This window comes from Arachis ipaensis, chromosome B10 (assembly GCF_059453495.1).
Source record: "Arachis ipaensis isolate K30076 ecotype BB chromosome B10, ASM5945349v1, whole genome shotgun sequence".
NCBI classification, from domain to species: domain Eukaryota; kingdom Viridiplantae; phylum Streptophyta; class Magnoliopsida; order Fabales; family Fabaceae; genus Arachis; species Arachis ipaensis.
The window spans coordinates 57,844,634-57,865,260 of NC_142435.1; the positions used below are offsets into that span (position 1 = coordinate 57,844,634).

Sequence of the window (20,627 nt, forward strand, 5' to 3'; positions counted from 1 at the left end):
TAGATGTGATATTATGATTACATGGATTGTCTAAAGTTAGGTGGAAAGTTTAAGTTAATTAAGGATTCAGATTTTAATCCACTTGGCCAAATACAATCCTACCTTGACCAAGTTTGATAAACCTACCCCATCGCACCACCATTCCCTTTCTCCCCCCTCCCCAACCACCCTCTGTTCCCTCTCTCCTCCCCAACCTCCTCAAACCTCAACCACCACCACACCACCAGCGACCGCCCAGAACCACCAGCGACCGCCCAGAACCACCGCGATGCCACCCCCCTCTCCCCTCTCTTTCCCTCTTCCTTCCCTCCCCTTCTTTTCTCTTGTCCTCCCTCCACCACCGCTGCCCCCTCCGCGGCCAACCACCACCACCGCGCCCTCACCACCGCACCTCCCTGCACCCCAGCCCTCACCTAACACCACAACACCATCCCTGCTGCCACCCTACGCCGCCGCAACACCACCGCAACCACACCCCCGCCATCTCTCAGTTCCTTAGCTTAGTTAATACGCCTACCAGGTTCCGCCAAACGCCACCTTTCTTTCATTCATAGTTTTTTGCTTATTTTTTTTCTTTTCTTCCCGTTTATGTTTAAATTTAGGATAGTTAGAGATGTATGTTGTAGTGGATTCTAGGTGGTTAGGTAGCTAGGATGTGGTTAGTGGATTTAGGCCTGTTTAATTGCGCTGTTCTTGCTACTTGTTTTCTAATTTTCGCAATTCTGCTGTTGCTGTGATGTTAGTATTGTTCATATGATGTTCTTACTATTCATGCTGCTATTGCGACTGCTCTTTCATGTTCATATTATTTATATCTATTTGTAGTTTATTTTAATTTATATGAACTATTCTGCTTGCTGTTTATTTTCCGGGAACATCCAATTTTAGCCGAAATGCTGCCCAATTTTCTGTAAATCGTTTTGATTCTCATTCATGTATTGGTTTTGGCATTTTCAATTTTGCTTTCCTTAGCTTTCACCAAACCAATTCATGAATGCACGGGCCAACATTCTTATTCCTTTTGTTTCCCCGATTAATAAATCACATTATTGATGATTTGATTTCAAATTTTCGTTATTGGTATATCTATATGAATCATCAACAACTTAATTTCCTTGCTTGAATATGAGTTGTCTGTTGCTTCAAATTGTGAAATTCTTGTTACTTCAAAACCAATCATCATGCCACTTACTCTGACTTTCTTTTTACTAACTCACTGATTTTTGCTTCCTAACCTCTTTTTCAATTTAAAACCACTTTTAACTTTCTAACAACCCCCTCTGCTTTTTGACTAACTCCTTATTTTTACTTTTTAACTCAAGGCATGATTATGGTTTTTCCTAATTAACATGAATTCTATTTATATTACATTTTGGATTGTAATTTCTCATCTCAGCTTTTTAACTCCAAAACTCTCCAAAATGCTTAATTATTCAACTCATTTCATTATTCTACTGCTCCTTTGCCACTATGTGCTTATCTTGTTAATTGCCTACTTGTTTTCCTGCTTTTATTATATCCTAGATTTCTGTTTTTCAGGATGTCTGACCCTCAAAGAAAGGGAAAAGGAAAGGCAACAACTGGCAAATGGAAAAGAGGTGAATCCTCTATATTTCTCCTAGAGCTTATGCATGATAACTCCTGGCGGGAAAAGCATTTTACCCTGCAGGAGAAGGCTGACCAGCTCCTCCCTGCCACTGATCCAATTAAGTTTGCAAACCGATACTGTGAGCTGAAGTATCCAGTGTTTGCTACCTCTAAAAATCTGTACTTGGAGAGAACTTTGAAAATTCTAGAAGAACTACAGTAGTACACCTCCGATCAGATCAAACTAAGAGGCTGGTTCTTCTTGGAGAGGAATTTGACTGAGGTCAATGCTTCCTGGGTAAGAGAGTTTTACTGCAATTATTTCAAGACTTCCCTGGATGTAGTGCACCTCAGAGGGAAACAGATAATGATCAGTGAAGAGGCCATTGAGGATATTCTGCGCCTTCAGCCTAAGTCAGATCAGCCTGACCGTTACCAAAAGGCTGAAGAGGATATGAGGTTTCTGAGATTCGACTGGGACGCTGTCAAGGAAAGGATAGCCCTTGACCTACTATCCCATGGGTCATGGGTAAGAACACCATCATGCCTAAAGGGATCAAGCGGATATACTTGAATGATGAGGCTCGACTCTGGTAGCAAATCCTGAGTAACATTATTATGCCGAGCACTCATGAGACGGAGCTACCTGCTGCTATGATCACCCTCCTCTGGTGTGTGATGGAGCGTAAGGACATGTATCTGCCACGTTTTATCCGGCACTATATAGCCATGGTCCATGTCAGAGGCACCCTCCTTTTCCTTTACCTGGTCACCCAGCTAGGCCGTCGATCTGACGTGCCTTGGGAGGATGCTGATGAGAAGCCACCTGCTGCGGACTACTAGAAGATCATTCCTCACAGCAGGAACTTTCTGGCTTTAGGTTATAGACCTTCATTCCTTGCTGCTTCTGATGAGACAGCCACACCTTCAGCTACCCCCTCTTCTTCCACTGCTGCACCTGCCGCACCCACTGCACCTCCAGATGCTCCTGAGCCTATTTACCATTTGGTGCATCGCCTCTTCACCCGCTTGGATCGTATGGAGCATCGCAACAAGCGACGCTATGAGCACCTCAAGTTGATGATCCGTTCTGACGGCGACATCCCATCTGAACCTGACACCCCTTCTGATACATCTGAGGTGAAGGAGGACACTCACGAGGAGGAGACACCCACCCAGGCTGCACAGGCAGGCCCGGAGCAGGCTGCGCCACAGCGGGAGGAGCCACAGCAGATTCAGGTCACAGATCCAGAGATTCCTATCCAGTCAGAGCCTCCTCAATAGCAGACAGATCCTCCCATGCTAATCCAGTCTGCAGATCCTCAGGCCACCATCGAGACTCTAGCAGCCCATCCTTCCAGTGATGACACTCCTTCACACCCAGCTTGAGTGAGCATCGAGGACGATGCTTTATTTTAAGTGTGGGGAGGTCGCCATCTCTGGCGTATTCTTTGGTGAACCACTACATACTCTTTTATTTTATTTTGGTTATTTTGCTGTATTTTTATCTTTATTTTTATTTTTATCTTTCAGTACTTATACATTGTTCTTTTTATGTGTTTTTACTCTATTTTCTGCATTTTGCACTTTATTTTATATTTTAGCCATTTAGTTTAGTTGCAATTCTAACTTATTAGTTATAAAATATGTGGATTAATTAGTATAGTTTACCCTTTAGCATGTGATAGTTGGTTTAAATTAAAAATAAAAAGGAAGTAAACTAGAGACTTTAACAGAATAAAAACAATCCACACACCTTGTATATAGAACATAACATGTTAGTTAGTTAACAACATTTCATCAAGGAGGAACACTAAAACTTTAAAGCCACCCAAGAAATTTTACATTGAGAATAATGGGAACTCTTAAATTTTACTTGCATGACATGTATAACTGATATATGATTTTTGAGCTAGAGAACACACAGCCTATGAGTTTTGAGCTTAATTGTATGGTTACATTCAAACCATAATTTTTTATTCCTGTGTGTTTTGCCCTTCTTTTTATTCTGATGTTCTTTACTTTGTTTTAATCTATATGTCCAACTATAGAGTATAGATACATACTAAGAAATGATTGAGGCCATCATTTGATTTTTCCTCACTTATCCCAAATTAGCCTACCTTTTACATCACCCTTGTTAGCCCCCTTGAGCTTTTTAAATTCCCTCTCGTTCTATAAACCACATTACTAGCCTTAAGCAGAAAAATAAAATAAAAATCCCAAGTTGAATCCTTGGTTAGCTTAAGATAGAAATTTTGTATTGTTTAAGTGTGGGAAACTTTATGGGAACATGGATGATAGAAACAAGTAGGAAAGTTAAAAAGAATAAAGATATTTCAAAATAAAAAAAATTGGGAAAGCATGCTCATGTGAAATCAAAACAATTGAATTACCATGTGCATTAAAAAAAAGTTTTTTTTCAGTATTTAAATAAGGGGATACAAAAACTCCCCAATTGCAAAATAAAAAGAACCAATGCACATGGGATAAAATTTAAATGCATGAGCTTGCCATACAAAGTGAGAAAATCTGGGGAAATAAGATAAGAAACTTTGAGTTACAAAATATGTATGTTAGGTGAGATCTTAGACTAGTCAAGGATTCACTTATTAGCTCACTTAGCCTTATACATATACCCTTACCTTTACCTTGGCCCCATTACAACCTTGAAAAAGACCTCATGATTTGTGTATGACTGTATTCTATAATTGTTGATTGGTTAGATGAAGAATAAAGTTATAGAAAGTAAGGATAAAAAGAAGAATAGAGTGATTAACCCAATAAACACTGAGTGACTAGAGAGTAAACACAAAATCCAGTGAGGGTTCAATAGCTCATCACCATATATCTCTGCTTAAATTGTTAATTGTCTTGCAAGTTTGAAAAATATTTTTATCCATCTCAATTGTAAAAGTGCTTTAACATTATCTAGGGTTTGGCTATGCATATATGATTCCTTGAGAATGTGAATTAATTTAACTACATGTAAGTTTTATATACAAGTGAATAAAAAAATTAGAATTGCATGACTCATTTAGGTAGTTGCATTTAGATAGATTGCATTGCATGAGATTCCACCACTTTAACCTTACCTTATTCTTTATCTTGGACTTAGCATGAGGACATGCTATTGTTTAAGTTTGGGGAGGTTGTGATAAACCCCGATTTTGTGGTTTATCTTGTGCTTATTTTGGGGGATTTTATCAATATTTCTCACACTTATTCGCAAGAAATGCATGGTTTTGTGTTCACTTCCCAATATTGCTCCATGATGGAAAACATGCTTATTTTGCCTTAAAATTGCCATATTTTAATCCTCTTCTGTTGCCATTCGATGCCGTGATGTATTTGATGAGTAATTTCAGGAATTATAGGGTAGGAATGACTTAGAAGAGAGGGAGAAAGCATGTACAAAGAGGGAGGAACATGAAGAATTGAAATCTTGGGAAAAGAAGCATCGGCGCGCTCGGGCACTCCACGCGGACGCGTGGATGGGATTGGCTGGAAGCGGCGCACAAGGATGGACGCATCCGCGCAGATCAGAAGATTCCTATCGACGCGCACGCGCACTTGGCGCGCACGCATGGATCGCAAAAGCAATCAGCGCGCACGCACGCATGACACACACGCGTAGGAGGCTGCACGTGACCTCATTAAAGGAAATCGTGCCTGGCAATTTCTGAAGCTCATCAGGCCCAATTTCAAGCTGTTTCTGCATAGAAAAGACCCAAGGATGCTAGGGGGAAAGGGGGGATCAATCATTTTTACACTAAGACATAATTTTAGCTAGTTTTTGGTTCTTTGGTTATTCTAGGGAGAGAAACCCTTGTTCCTCTCTAGATATAGTTTTAATTTGATCTTCCCTTGTTGATTTATGAATTGGATCTTATTAATTACTAGTTTTAATTGTTCAATTTTAATTCCTTGTTACAATTTTGCTTATATCTAGTGATAGTTTTATGAATTCTTGTCTATTGTCATTTTATACCCATTTCATGAATGTTGTGAATCTTGACTTGTTGATGTTACATTGATGATTCCTATGTTTAATCTTGTTGTTTGGATGATTGTATGTTGATAATTGTTATTGGGTACTTGTAGATTTCAATTTAATTGCTATTTTAAACATGTCTTTATTTAATGCTTACCAAGTGTTCAATGAATTGTTTACTTTGATTATGGAGTAGTCTTCTTTACTCTTGGCTAGGTCAAGGAAATTGGGTAAACTTGAGTCATTCGGTCTAATGGATTTGATGATTTGAGAGCCCTTGGTGGTCAATTTGATACTCATTGATGCCAACCCACTACTAATCCAATTAGTAGGTAGGTTGGGACTTATGGGTTGATGTGATCAAAGCCATTTGACGTACTTCAAGTCTAGGAGTAGATGTCACGTACTTAAGACTTTGAGGGTAGACTTAATGAGCTTGGTTCCTCATAATTGTCAAGATACGGTTGTTAGACAAGGATTATGACCCCAATTCCCATGCCTAGCCAAGAATTGCTTTTATTATTCATATTTGAAAACCAATTTTCCCAAATTATTTGCTTTAGTTACAGTTACTTGCTTGGTTTATAATAGAATTAAGTGGAATGTTGCTTGTTCATTGGAATTGCTCATGTTTTGCTTAGATAGTTGAATTAGTTTGTTGCAATTTAAGATTACTTGCTTGTTAAGATTCCCATTTATTTTCATGCTCATAACTCACAACCCCGGATTTCTAACCAATGTTGAAGCACATGTTTGCCCATTCCATGTGAGACGACCCGAGGTTTGAATACTTCGGTTATTTCTATTGGGGTTGAACTTGTGACAACCAAATCCCTCTCTAAATTTGACCCCCGAGGATTGTTGTTGGTAGAGCTATACTTGCAACGTGGTTTTATTGGAGAAAATCTTTACCAATACACCCTTGGGAGCCTGTCAAATTTTTGGCGCTGTTGCCGGGGAATGGTTGCAACATATGCCTTGATATTGGTTATGTGAATATGTGAATATTATTGATATTTTACCTCTTTCAATACTTAGCTATAGTTTAGATTTCTTTTACATTTGTGCTATGACTTTCAAGTTTGATGATTCGGTCTCAACTGAATTCTAGCTTAGCCAATTTTGATCCAGAGATCGAAAGAACTTCATTACACACTCGGCAAGCTAGACGGCGGTTGGACTATAGGCCTAGTACTTCGGCCTCTCTTGAGGAAAATACCGAATCACTAGACGTCACCGAGAGTGACTTGGAGTCCGCTACTTCCTATTCTTCTGTTGACACTACTAATACATCTTTGCATCCTACAGGTGAGCCACACATGGCGGAGCCACGCCGGATCACTTTGCATGATCAAGGAGCTTCGGATATCATACTTCAACCGTTGTAAGCAAGGTATCCTAACTTTGATCCAAATTTTGAGTTGAAGAGTAGCTTGATAAATCTACTTCCTAAGTATCATGGGTTGCCGGGTCAAGACCCCATCCGACATTTGAAGAATTTTCAAGTTGCTTGTTCTACGGCTCGAATGCATGGAGCCAATGAGGTAGCTATCATGGTTTTTGCATTCCCTTTCTCTCTTGAAGCGCAAGCAAAAACATGGTTCTACTCGCTACCGGATGATATTGTGACTAATTGGGATTTCTTGAGAAGAGAGTTTCTTGATAAGTTCTTCCCACCGGAGAAGACCGACTACATCCGAAAAGAGATTTCAGGTATAATGCAAAGAGACCAAGAGAGTTTGTACGAGTATTGGTCTCGGTTCAAGAGGCTATTGGAGTTATGTCCACACCACGGAATGACCACTCACTTGCTCATTAGCTACTTTACTGGAGGTCTTTGTGCGGAAGATAGAAGATTGCTCACCGCTTCTAGTGGCGGTTCCCTTTTGAAAAACAAGACGGAGGGAGAGGCTTGCAATTGGATAAAGGATGTTGCCGAAGCTACACAACACACAAGGGTGAGAAGTAATCCTCTTAAGGGTATGGTAGAACCATCCCCTCCGAAGCAAGTCTAACCAAGGCACTTGGGGATATGACCACCATCCTTACACAAATCCAAAGGGATCAAAAGGAGTACTACTCCATCCAAGCCGTCCAAGCTCCACCTCCGGTTGCTCAACTTGAAGGCCATCCTAGAATTTGTGGTTTATGCTCTAGCACCACACATTACACCGACCAATGCCATCAAATTCAAGAGGAACATGCCCTTGTGGTAGCCAATGTGAATTACAACAACCGTCCACCCTACCCTTCTCGAGGTCAAAATAACTACCATCAAGGTGGTAATCAACATCAAAGGTAGAGAGATAATGCACAAGGAAGCAATCAAAACCAAAGGTGGAACAACACTTCTTCTCATCACAACAACAACCAATCTTCATCCCAATACCACCATAACAACACCAACTACCAAGTCAACCAAGGCCACTCCAACCAAAACCAAAACAACTACACCAAGTACCAAGCACCACACCATAGACAACAAAATCAAAACCAAACTCCTCCATCTTCCAACAATCAAGTTGATGAGCTTAGAGCCGCTATGGAAAAATGAGATGAGAGTAACAAGGCTCAATTCGAGGTCTTGAATACTCAATTGGCCAACCTCACCAACATGCTTTCAAAGATGAACATGTCAAGCCAATCACCAACCCCCAATAACAACACCAATCAACCCTCAAGTTCCTCTAACCTTCCATCCCAACCCCAACCAAACCCAAGAGGCGGTCTCAATGCCATCACTCTACGGTCGGGGACTACATTAGAGAAGATACCTCCAAGGGTCATGGGAGAAATTCATGAGGAAGAGGTAGTTGTTGAAGCTCCACATGAAGAAAAGGTGGTAGACAAAAGGCATGAGGAAGAAGGAGTAAACCTCAAGGAACCCAAGAGGAAAGCTATAGTGGATGAGTCAATTCTTATTCCATTTTCTTCCATGGTGAAGAAGGCGAAGAAGACACCGGAGTTTGATTTGAACATGCTTCAAGTGTTCAAAAAGGTTGAGGTAACCATACCACTCCTTGATGCTATTCAACAAATTCCAAAGTATGCAAAATTTTTGAAAGACTTGTGTACACACAAGGATAGGATAGGAGAATTGGAGACATTATCCTTGGGTAGTTTAATTTCTTCCTTGATGGAACCTATTCCAAGAAAATGTGGTGACCCTGGACCGTGCTTAGTGTCTTGTTGTATTGGTGGATACACTTTTCATGATTGTATGTGTGACTTGGGAGCTTGTGTAAGCATCATGCCACTTTCTATCTATGTGCGATTGAATTTAGCTCCATTAAAGAAGTCAGCGTCGAGGTTTGTCTTAGCCGATAAGAGTGTGATCACAGTAATGGGGATAGCGGAAGATGTACTCGTGGCAATTAAGGATTTGGTTTTTCCGGTTGACTTTTACATCCTTGAAATGCCTCCAACAGAAAATAGAAGCTCCTCCTCTCTTCTACTTGGTAGACCCTTCCTCAAAATCTCCAAATTCAAGTTAGATGCCTTCACCGGTATATATTCCTTTGGGGTTGGAGACAAGACTATCAAGTTCAATTTAGAGGAAGCCATGAAACATCCTCCCGAAGAACATTCCGTGCTCCGATGTGATGTGATTGATGAAGTGGTAGCAAAAGTGCAAGAAGAAGACCATGACAATTCAGTCTCAAGTTTTCACTTGACACCTTCACGCCACAAGCACATGGTTAGGGACAACTTGGTTTAGCTGCTTAGGCCAGGATTTTATTCCTTTAGGCCCTCCTATCCACTGATGCTCAAAGCCTTGGGATCCTTTTTGTTGCCCTTGCCTTTTGGTTTTAAGGGTTATTGGCTTTTCTGCTTGCTTTTTCTTTTTCTTTCTATATTTTTTTTGCTACTTTTTTTCTTTTTTCTTTTTTTTTTCTGCAAGCTTTGTTCTTTGCTGCTTTTTCTTGCTTCAAGAATCATTTTTATGATTTTTCAGATTATCAAATAACATGTCTCCTTATCATCATTCTTTCAAGAGCCAACATATTTAACATTCTTAAACAACAACTTCAAAAGACATATGCACTGTTCAAGCATTCATTCAGAAAACAAGAAGCATTGTCACCACATCAATATAATTAAACTAAGTTCAAGGATAAATTCGAAACTCATGTACTTCTTGTTCTTTTGAATTAAAATAGTTTTCATTTAAGAGAGGTGATGGATTCATAGGACATTCATAACTTTAAGACAAAGTTACTAAATACTAATGATCATGTAATGAAGACACAAACATGGATAAGCACTTAACATAGAGAAAACGAAAAACAGAGAATGTAAGAACAAGGAATGAGTTCACCTTAGTGATGGTGGCGTTTCCTTCTTGAGGAACCAATGATGTCCTTGAGATCTTCTATGTCTCTTCCTTGTCTTTGTTGCTCCTCCCTCATTGCTTTTTGATCTTCTCTTATTTCATGAAGGATGATGGAGTGCTCTTGATGTTCCACCCTTAATTGTCCCATGTTGGAACTTAATTCTCCTAGGGAGGTGTTGATTTGCTCCCAATAGTTTTGTGGAGGAAAATGCATTTGAGGCATCTTTGGGATCTCATGGTGATGAGCTTCATGCGTCTCTTGAGATCCATGAATGGGCTCTCTTGCTTGCTCCATCCTTTTCCTAGTGATGGGCTTCTCTTCCTCAATGGGAATGTCTCCTTCTATGAAAGCTCCAGCTGAGTAACATAGATGGCAAATAAGATGAGGAAAAGCTAGCCTTGCCCCAGGAGAGGGCTTTTCGGCTATTTTGTAGAGTTCAAGGGAGATAACTTCATGAACTTCTACTTCCTCTCCAATCATGATGCTATGAATCATGATGGCCCGATCCACAATAACTTCAGATCGGTTGCTAGTGGGGATGATGGAGCGTTGGATGAACTCCAACCATCCTCTAGCCACAGGCTTGAGGTCCAGTCTTCTTAATTGAACCGGCTTGCCTTTGGAGTCAATCTTCCATTGAGCTCCTTCCACACATATGTCCATGAGGACTTGGTCCAACCTTTGATTAAAGTTGACCCTTCTAATGTAGGGGCGTGCATCTCCTTGCATCATAGGCAAGTTGAACGCCAACCTCACATTTTCCGGACTAAAATCTAAGTATTTCCCCCGAACCATTGTAATATAATTCTTTGGATTCGGGTTCTTACTTTGATCATGGTTCCTAGTGATCCATGCATTGGCATAGAACTCTTGAACCATTAGGATGCCGACTTGTTGGATGGGGTTTGTTAGAACTTCCCAACCTCTTCTTTGGATTTCATATTGGATCTCCAGATACTCATTCTTCTTGAGCTTGAAAGGGGCCTCGGGGATCACCTTCTTCTTGACCACAACATCATAGAAGTGGTCTTGATGAGCTTTGGAGATGAATCTTTCCATCTCCCATGACTCAGAGGTAGAAGCTTTTGTCTTCCCTTTCCCTTTTCTAGAGGATTCTCCGGTCTTAGGTGCCATCAATGGTAATGGAAAAACAAAAAGCTTATGCTTTTACCACACCAAACTTAGAATTTTTCTTGTCCTCGAGTAAGAAAAGAAAGAATAGATGAAGAAGAAGAAGAAGAATTGTGGAGAAGAGGGGGAGAGGTATATTCGGCCAAGAAGAGAAGAGAGTGGTGTGTTGTGTGAAAATGAGGAAGAATGGAGGGCTTTATATAGGGAATGGAGGGGGGGTTAGGTTCGGCCATTTAGGGTGGGTTGGGTGGGAAATTGATTTTTAATTTTGAAGGTAGGTGGAATTTATGAGGTAGGTTTATGGGGAAGAGTGGATGGATATGAGTGGTGAAGTGGTGATAGGGAAGAGAGATTGAGGTGATTGGTGAAGAGTTTTGGGTAAGAGTGTTTATGGGATTGTGTGAAAGAGGGGTGAGAAGAAGTGAGTGGAGGTAGGTGGGGATCCTGTGGGGTCTACAGATCCTGAGGTGATCCTGTGGGGTCCACAGATCCTGAGGTGTTCAAGGATTTATAACCTTACACCAAATTAGGCATGTAAAATGCCTTTGCAAACAACTCTGGGCGTTCAGCGCCAGATTGGTGCTTGTTCTGGGCGTTGAACGCCCATTTGTTGCCCATTTCTGGCGTTGAACGCCAGAACCATGCTTGTTCTGGGCATTCAGCGCCAGCTCCTCTCCAGGGTGCAATTCTGGCGTTCAAACGCCCAGATGCTGCCCATTTTGGGCGTTCAACGCCAGAACCATGCTCTGTTCTGGCATTGAACGCCAGCCAGGTGCTTCTTACTGGCGTTTAAACGCCAGTAAGGTCTTTCTCCAGGGTGTGATTTTTCATCTGCTGTTTTTGATTCCGTTTTCAATTTTTATATTTATTTTGTGACTCCACATGATCATGAACCTAATAACACATGAAAAACCATGAAAATAAAGATTAGATAAAAATTGGGTTGCCTCCCAACAAGCGCTTCTTTAATGTCAATAGCTTGTCAGTGGGCTCTCATGGAGCCTCACAGATGTTCAGAGCATTGTTGAGACTTCCCAACACCAAACTTAGAGTTTGGATATAGAAGCTCAACACCAAACTTAGAGTTTGACTGTGGGGGCTCTGGTTGACTCTGTTTTGAGAGAAGCTTTTTATGCTTCATCTCCATGTTTACAGAAGGGTAACCTTGAGTTGTAAACACAAGGGAGTCCTCATTCAATTGAAGGACTAATTCACCTCTGTCAACATCAATCACAGCTCTTGCTGTGGCTAGGAAGGGTCTTCCAAGGATGATGAATTCATCCTCATTCTTCCCAGTATCTAGGACTATGAAATCAGTAGGGATGTAAAGGCCTTCAACCTTTACTAACACATCCTCTACTTGTCCATAAGCCTATTTTCTTGAATTGTCTTCCATCTCTAATGAGATTTTAGCAGCTTGCACCCCATAGATTCCCAGTTTCTCTATTACAGAGAGGGGCATGAGGTTTATCCCTGAACCAAGGTCACACAGAGCCTTTTCAAAGATCATGTTGCCTATGGTACAAGGTATTACGAACTTTCCAAGATCCTGTTTCTTCTGAGGCAATGTTAGTTGATCCAGATCACTTAGTTCATTGGTGAATAGGGGAGGTTCATCTTCCCAAGTCTCAATACCAAATAATTTGGCATTCAGCTTCATGATTGCACCAAGGTACTTGGTGACTTGCTCCTCAGTAACATCCTCATTTTTTTCAGAAGAGGAATACTCATAAGAGCTCATGAATGGCATAAGGAGGTTTAATGGAATCTCTATGGTCTCTAGATGAGCGTCAGATTCCTTTGGTTCCTCAGAGGGAAGCTCCTTATTGATCACTGGACGTCCTAGGAGGTCTTCCTCCTTGGGATTCACATCCTTTCCTTCCCTTACAGGTTCGGCCATGGTGATTATGTCAATGGCCTTGCACTCTCCTTTTGGATTTTCTTCTGTATTGCTTGGGAGAGTACTAGGAGGGATTTCAGTGATCCTTTTACTCAGCTGGCCCACTTGTGCCTCTAAATTTCTAATGGAGGACCTTGTTTCATTCATGAAACTCACAGTGGCCTTAGATAGATCAGAGACTAAGTTTGCTAAATTAGAGGTATTTTGTTCAGAGTTCTCTGTCTGTTGCTGAGTGGATGATGGAAAAGGTTTACTATTGTTAAACCTATTTCTTCCACCCTTATTAAAGCCTTTTTGAGGCTTTTGATCCTTCCATGAGAGATTTGGGTGATTTCTCCATGATGAGTTATAGGTGTTTCCATAAGGTTCACCCATATAATTTACCTCTGCTATTGCAGGGTTTTCAGGATCATAAGCTTCTTCTTCAGAAGATGCTTCTTGAGTACTGTTGGATGCAGCTTGCATTCCATTCAGACTCTGAGAAATCATATTGACTTGCTGAGTCAATATTTTGTTCTGAGCCAATATGGCATTCAGAGTATCAATTTTAAGAACTCCCTTCTTCATAGGCATCCCATTACTCATAGGATTCCTCTCAGAAGTGTACATGAACTAGTTATTAGCAACCATGTCAATGAGTTCTTGAGCTTCTACAGGCATTTTCTTTAGGTGAATGGATCCACCTGCAGAAGTATCCAATGTCATCTTAGCCAATTCAGATAGACCATCATAGAATATATCCAGGATGGTCCCTTCTGAAAGCATGTCAGAAGGACACTTTTTGGTCAATTGCTTGTATCTTTCCCAAGCTTCATAGAGGGATTCACCTTCTTTCTGTCTGAAGGTTTGAACATCCACTCTAAGCTTGCTCAGCTTTTGAGGAGGGATGAACTTGGCTAAGAAAGCCGTGACCAGCTTGTCCCAAGAGTTCAGGCTATCTCTGGGTTGAGAGTCCAACCACACTCTAGCTCTGTCTCTTACAGCAAAAGGGAAAAGCATGAGCCTGTAGACTTCAGGATCTACTCCATTAGTCTTAACAGTATCACATATCTACAAGAATTCAGTTAAGAACTGAAAATGATCTTCAGATGGAAGTCCATGAAACTTGCAGTTCTGCTGCATCAGAGAAACTAATTGAGGTTTCAGCTCAAAGTTGTTTGCTCCAATGGCAGGAATGGAGATGCTTCTTCCATGTAAATTGAAATTAGGTGCAGTAAAGTCACCAAGCATTCTCCTTGCATTATTGTTATTGGGTTCAGCTACCATCTCCTTTACTTGTTCGAAATTTTCAATAAGGTTGTCTCTGGATTGTTGTAATTTAGCTTCTCTTAGTTTCCTCTTCAGAGTCCTTTCAGGTTCTGGATCAGCTTCAACAAGAATGCCTTTTTCCTTGTTCCTGCTCATAAGAAAGAGAAAGAGAAGAGAACAAGAAAAGAAGAGGAATCCTCTATGTCATAGTAAAGAGATTCCTTATTGTTAGTAGAAGAAGAAAAGGAATAGGGGTGAAGCAGAATGAAGAATCCAAACACCAGGGTAAGGATAGGAGCAGTGATGTGAGATGAAGAGAAGTGTTAGTAGATGAATAAATAATTAGAAGGAGATGAGGGAGAGGGATTTTCGAAAATTATTTTTGAAAAAGGGTTAGTGATTTTCGAAAATAGTTTTTGAAAAAAAGTTAGTTTTCGAAAATTAAAATCAAAAATTAAAATAATTAGTTAATCAAAAAGAAATTTTGAAAAAGAGGGAAGATATTGAAAAAGATAAGAAACAAACAAAAAGTTAGTTAGTTAGTTGAAACAAATTTGAAAATCAATTTTGAAAAGATGAGAAGATAAGAAGTTAGAAAAGATATTTTAAAATCAAATTTTTGAAAAAGATAAGATAAGAAGATATTTTTGAAAAGATATGATTGAAATTGGTTTTGAAAAAGATTTGATTTTTAAAATCACAATTAATGACTTGATTCATAAGAAATCACAAGATATGATTCTAGAACTTAAAGTTTGAATCTTTCTTAACAAGTAAGTAACAAACTTGAAATTTTTTAATCAAAACATTAATTGATGATGTTATTTTCGAAAATTATGTGATAAAGATAAGAAAAAGATTTTTGAAATTTTCGAAAATAACTAAGAAAATTGAAAAAGATTTGATTTTTGAAAAAGATTTTGAAAAAGATAAGATTTTTTTAAATTGAAAATTTGATTTGACTCAGAAGAAACAACTAGATTTTAAAAATTTTTGAAAAAGTCAAATCTAATTTTCGAATTTTATGAGAGAAAAAAGGAAAGATATTTTTTTGATTTTTGAATTTTTAATGATGAAAGAGGGAAACATGAAAATGAGGCAATGCATGAAGATTTTGGATCAAAACAATGAATGCATGCAAGAATGCTATGAATGTCAAGATGAACACCAAGAACACTTTGAATGTCAAGATGAACATCAAGAACTTATTTTTGAAAATTTTTATATGCAAAGAAAACATGCAAGACAACAAACTTAGAAATCTTTAATGCTTAGGCACTAAGAATTCAAGAATGCATATGAAAAACACCATACAACACAAAACAAGAAAACATCAAGATCAAACAAGAAGACTTACTAAGAACAACTTGAAGATCATGAAGAACACTATGAATGCATGACTTTTTCGAAAAAATGCAAGATGAATATGCAATTGACACCAAACTTGAAATTAACTCAAGACTCAAACAAGAAACACAAAAATATTTTTGATTTTTATGATTTTCTATTTTTTTTTTGGATTTTCTTTTAATTTTTTCGAAAATCATTTTGAAAAAGAAAAATAAGGATTCCAAAATTTTTAATATGAATTCCAGGAATCTTATGCTCTTTAGTCTAAAGCTCCAATCAAAGGGTCAGGCATGGCTTAATAGCCAGCCAAGCTTTAGTATGTAACTCAGACATGACACGCCTGACATTCCCTACCCAGAAGGATTAGACATGGCTTTACAGCCAGCCAGGCTTCAACATGCTTCATGAAACACTAGAATTCATTCTTAAAAATTATTAAGAAAAATATATTTTTGAAAACATTTTTTTTTCGAAAACAAAGGAGAAAATTTTTGAAAGATTTTTGAAAAATTTTTGAAAACTTTTTGAAAAGAAAACGAAAAGAAAGTTACCCAATCTGAGCAACAAGATGAACCGTCAGTTGTCCAAACTCGAACAATCCCCGGCAACGGCGCCAAAAACTTGGTGCACGAAATTGTGATCATCAATGGCGCCATCAACATGGTACGCTCAATTGTAATCTCAAATTTTTATCACAACTTTGCATAACTAACCAGCAAGTGCACTGGGTCGTCCAAGTAATAAACCTTACGCGAGTAAGGGTTGATCCCACGGAGATTGTTGGTATGAAGCAAGCTATGGTCATCTTGTAAATCTCAGTCAGGCGGATATAGAATGGTTATGGAGTTTTCGAATATTAATAATAAAATAGGGATAGAAATACTTATGTAAATCCTTGGTGAGAATTTCAGATAAATGCATGGAGATGCTTTCGTCCCTCTAAACCTATGCTTTCCTGCTGTCTTCATCCAATCAGTCTTACTCCTTTCTATGGCTGGCTTTATGTAAGGACATCACCGTTGTCAATGGCTACTTTTGATCCTCTCTGGAAAATGGTCCGATGCGCTGTCACTGCATGGCTAATCGTCTGGAGGCGTTACCCTTGCCAATGGCTGCATCCTATTCTCTTATGAAAATGGTCCAAATGCTCTGTCACAGCACGGCTAATCATCTGAGGTTCTCGATCATACTGGAATAGGATTCACCCTCCTTTTGCGTCTGTCACTATGCCCAGTACTCACGAGTTTAAAGCTCGTCACAGTCATTCAATCCCAGAGTCCTACTCGGAATACCATAGACAAGGTTTAGACTTTCCGGACTCTCATGAATGCCGCCATCAATCTAGCTTACACCACGAAGATTCTGATTAAGAGATTCAAGAGATACTCATTCAATCTAAGGTAGAACGGAAGTGGTTGTCAGGCACGCGTTCATAGGGAATGATGATGATTGTCACGTTCATCACATTCAGGTTGAAGTGTGAATGAATATCTTAGAAGCAGAATAAGTTGAATTGAATAGAAAAACAGTAGTACTTTGCATTAATCTTTGAGGAACAGCAGAGCTCCACACCTTAATCTATGGAGTGCAGAAACTCTACCGTTGAAAATACATAAGTGAAAGGTCCAGGCATGGCCGAATGGCTAGCCCCCAAAACGTGATCACAGGATCAAAAATACAATCCAGGATGTCAAATACAATAGTAAAAAGTCCTATTTATACTAAACTAGATACTAGGGTTTACAGAAGTAAGTAATTGATGTATAAATCCACTTCCGGGGCCCACTTGGTGTGTGCTTGGGCTGAGCTTGAATGTTACACATGAAGAGGCTCTTTCTGGAGTTGAACGCCAGGTTGTAACGTATTTCTGGCGTTCAACTCTGGTTTGTGACGTGTTTCTGGCGTTTAACTCCAGACAGCAGCATAGAACTGGCGTTCAACGCCCTTTTATGTCGTCTAAACTCGGCCAAAGTATGGACTATTATACATTTCTGGAAAGCCCTAGATGTCTACTTTACAACGCAATTGGAAACGTGCCAATTTGAGTTTTGTAGCTCCAAAAAATCCACTTTGAGTGCAGGGAGGTCAGAATCCAACAGCATCAGCAGTCCTTCTTTAACCTCTGAATCTGATTTTTGCTCAAGTCCCTCAATTTCAGCCAGAAAATACCTGAAATCACAGAAAAACACACAAACTCATAGTAAAGTCCAGAAATGTGAATTTAACATAAAAAATAATGAAAACATCCCTAAAAGTAACTAGATTCTACTAAAAACATACTAAAAACAATGCCAAAAAGCGTATAAATTATCCATTCATCAGCTACCCCATTGTTGAGGAGACGGATGACCAAGAAGATGAACATGAAGAAGTTGTCGAGAATGAATCCCATGAGATTGATGAAAAGAAACCTCAACTTGAGATAAAAAGTGAATTGAAGCCCCTTTCATCTCATTTGAAGTATGCTTTATTAGAGGATAACCAAAGGTTTCCGGTCATTATTGCTAGTGAGCTCTCAAATGAAGAAGAGGGAAAGCTCTTAGATGTTCTCAGAAAGTACAAGAAAGCAATAGGATGGAGCCTAGCAGATATTGTGGGAATTGACCCCCGCAAGTGCATGCATAGGATATTTCTCCAAGATGGAGCTAAGCCGGTTAGGCAACCGCAAAGGAGGCTCAACCCAACCATACTCGATGTAGTGAAGAAAGAGGTCACTCGATTACTGGATGCGGATATCATATACCCAATTTCTGACAGTGAGTGGGTGAGACCGGTTCAAGTTGTCCCCAAGAAGTCGGGCATCACAACGGTCGAGAAGGACGACGGTGAAATGGTCACTAAAAGAGTACAAAATGTGTGGCGAGTATGTATTGACTACAGAAGATTGAACGCCGCCACATGGAAGGACCATTACCCCTTACCCTTTATCGATCAGATGCTAGATCGCTTGGCAGGTAAATCTCACTACTGCTTTCTTGATGGATTTACTGGCTACTTCCAGATACATATTGCTCCTGAAGATCAGGAGAAGACCACGTTTACTTGTCCATTTGGCACCTTTGCCTATAAAAGGATGCCATTTGGACTATGTAACGCACCCACTACTTTTCAGCGGTGCATGACGAGTGTCTTCTCCGATCTAATGGAGAATTGCCTGGAAGTCTTTATGGACGACTTCAGCATTTATGGTACTTCATTCGATTTTTTTTTAGAGAGCTTGGCCAAGGTCCTAGCTAGATGTGTTGACACTAACCTTGTCTTAAATTTTGAAAAATGTCACTTTATGGTACAACAAGGTATAGTGTTAGGACATGTAGTATCTCATGAAGGCATTTCTGTAGACCCGGCCAAGGTCGATGTTATCACCACTTTGCCTCACCCCTCATCCGTGAGGGAGGTCCGCTCGTTTTTGGGACATGTAGGATTTTATAGGTGCTTTATCAAAGACTTCAGCAAGATTGCTTTGCCATTGTCGCGCCTACTCCAAAAAGATGTGGATTTTGAGTTTGATGGTGAATGTGTAAAAGCTTTTGAAGAGCTAAGGAGAGTTCTTACCACGGCACCAATTGTGCGAGGCCCCAACTGGACGTTGCCATTTGAGATAATGTGCGATGCGTCAAACCATGCTGTGGGTGCCGCGCTTGCACAGCGCAATGGTAAACTCCCTTATGTCATTGCTTATTCTTCTAAGACACTAGATGCGGCACAATCCAACTATACCACTACTGGAAAAGAACTCCTAGCTATTGTTCACGCTTTAGATAAATTCAGATCTTATTTGCTAGGTTCAAAGATAGTGGTATACACGGATCATGCAGCTTTAAAGTACTTATTGACAAAGAATGAGTCAAAGCCTAGACTCATACGTTGGATCTTGCTTTTGCAAGAATTCGACATTAAGATTAGGGACCGAAGTGGATCTCAAAACCTGGTTGCGGATCATTTAAGCCGCATTGAGAATTTAAAAATTGATCCATTTTCGATCAATGACTCATTCCCATTGGATAGTTTGCATGCTGTGTCGGATAGCTTTCCTTGGTTTGCCCCAATGGCGAACTACTTGGTTGCAAGAATCTTCCCTCCAAACTTTTCGAAAAACCAAAGGGACAAGTTGAGGAGTGATTCCAAATACTATATTTAGGATGACCCTCACTTGTGGAAGAGGGGTGTAGACCAAGTAATTCGAAAATGTGTCCCGGAGTCTGAATTCCAAACAATTCTTGAAGCTTGTCATTCGTCCGAATGTGGTGGCCACTTTGGCCCACAAAGGACCGCTAAAAAAGTGTTGGATTGTGGATTCTGGTGGCCAATCTTATTCAAGGATGCTAACCGGTTATGAGTGTCTTGCCATCAGTGTCAGAAGTCAGGAAACGCATCCCAAAGGGATGAAATGCCTCAGCAACCTATGTTGTTCTGTGAGATATTTGATATATGGGGCATTGACTTTATGGGACCGTTTCCCAACTCTAGTGGGTATCTGTATATTTTGTTAGCGGTTGACTACGTGTCAAAGTGGGTAGAGGTCGTACCTACCTACCTTGACGACGCCAATGCCGTTGTTTCTTTCATTAGGAATCACATTGTATGCCGTTATGGGTCGCCACGAGCAATCGTAAGCGACCAAGGATCCCACTTTTGTAACAGGAAGGTAGAAGCATTGCTCAAGCTCTATGGAGTGTCGCATAAGGTTGCTACTACTTATCATCCGCAAAAAAATGGACAAGCGAAAGTGTCCAACCGGGAAATCAAGAGAATCTTGAAGAAAGTGGTCAATCCACAAAGAAAGGATTGGAGCCTCCGATTAGGAGATGCACTATGGGCATATAGAACGGCCTACAAGACTCCGATAGGGATGAGTCCTTTTCGGATCGTCTACGGTAAGGCGTGCCACCTTCCGGTGGAGATTAAACATCGAGCCTATTAGGCGGTAAAGCAGTGCAACATGAATTTAGCCAAGGCAGGTGAAGCTAGGAAGTTACAACTAGAAGAGCTTGAGTGTTTGAGGAACGAGTCATATGAGAATGACCGAATTTACAAGGAAAAGACTAAGGCACTTCATGACCATCACATCCGGAAGAAGGAC

At 40.0% G+C, this 20,627-nt stretch overlaps 1 non-coding gene and 1 pseudogene across 1 annotated transcript; both read left to right on the forward strand.

Annotated features, from left to right (window-relative positions):
• The first annotated feature begins 2,667 nt into the window (after positions 1-2,667).
• The window catches only part of LOC148580175 (uncharacterized), a 67,054-nt pseudogene continuing 49,094 nt past the window's right edge, over positions 2,668-20,627 (forward strand).
• LOC148580176 (small nucleolar RNA R71) lies at positions 13,706-13,813 on the forward strand. The gene has a single exon (XR_015895601.1). It is a non-coding gene; the product is annotated as a small nucleolar RNA R71 (small nucleolar RNA).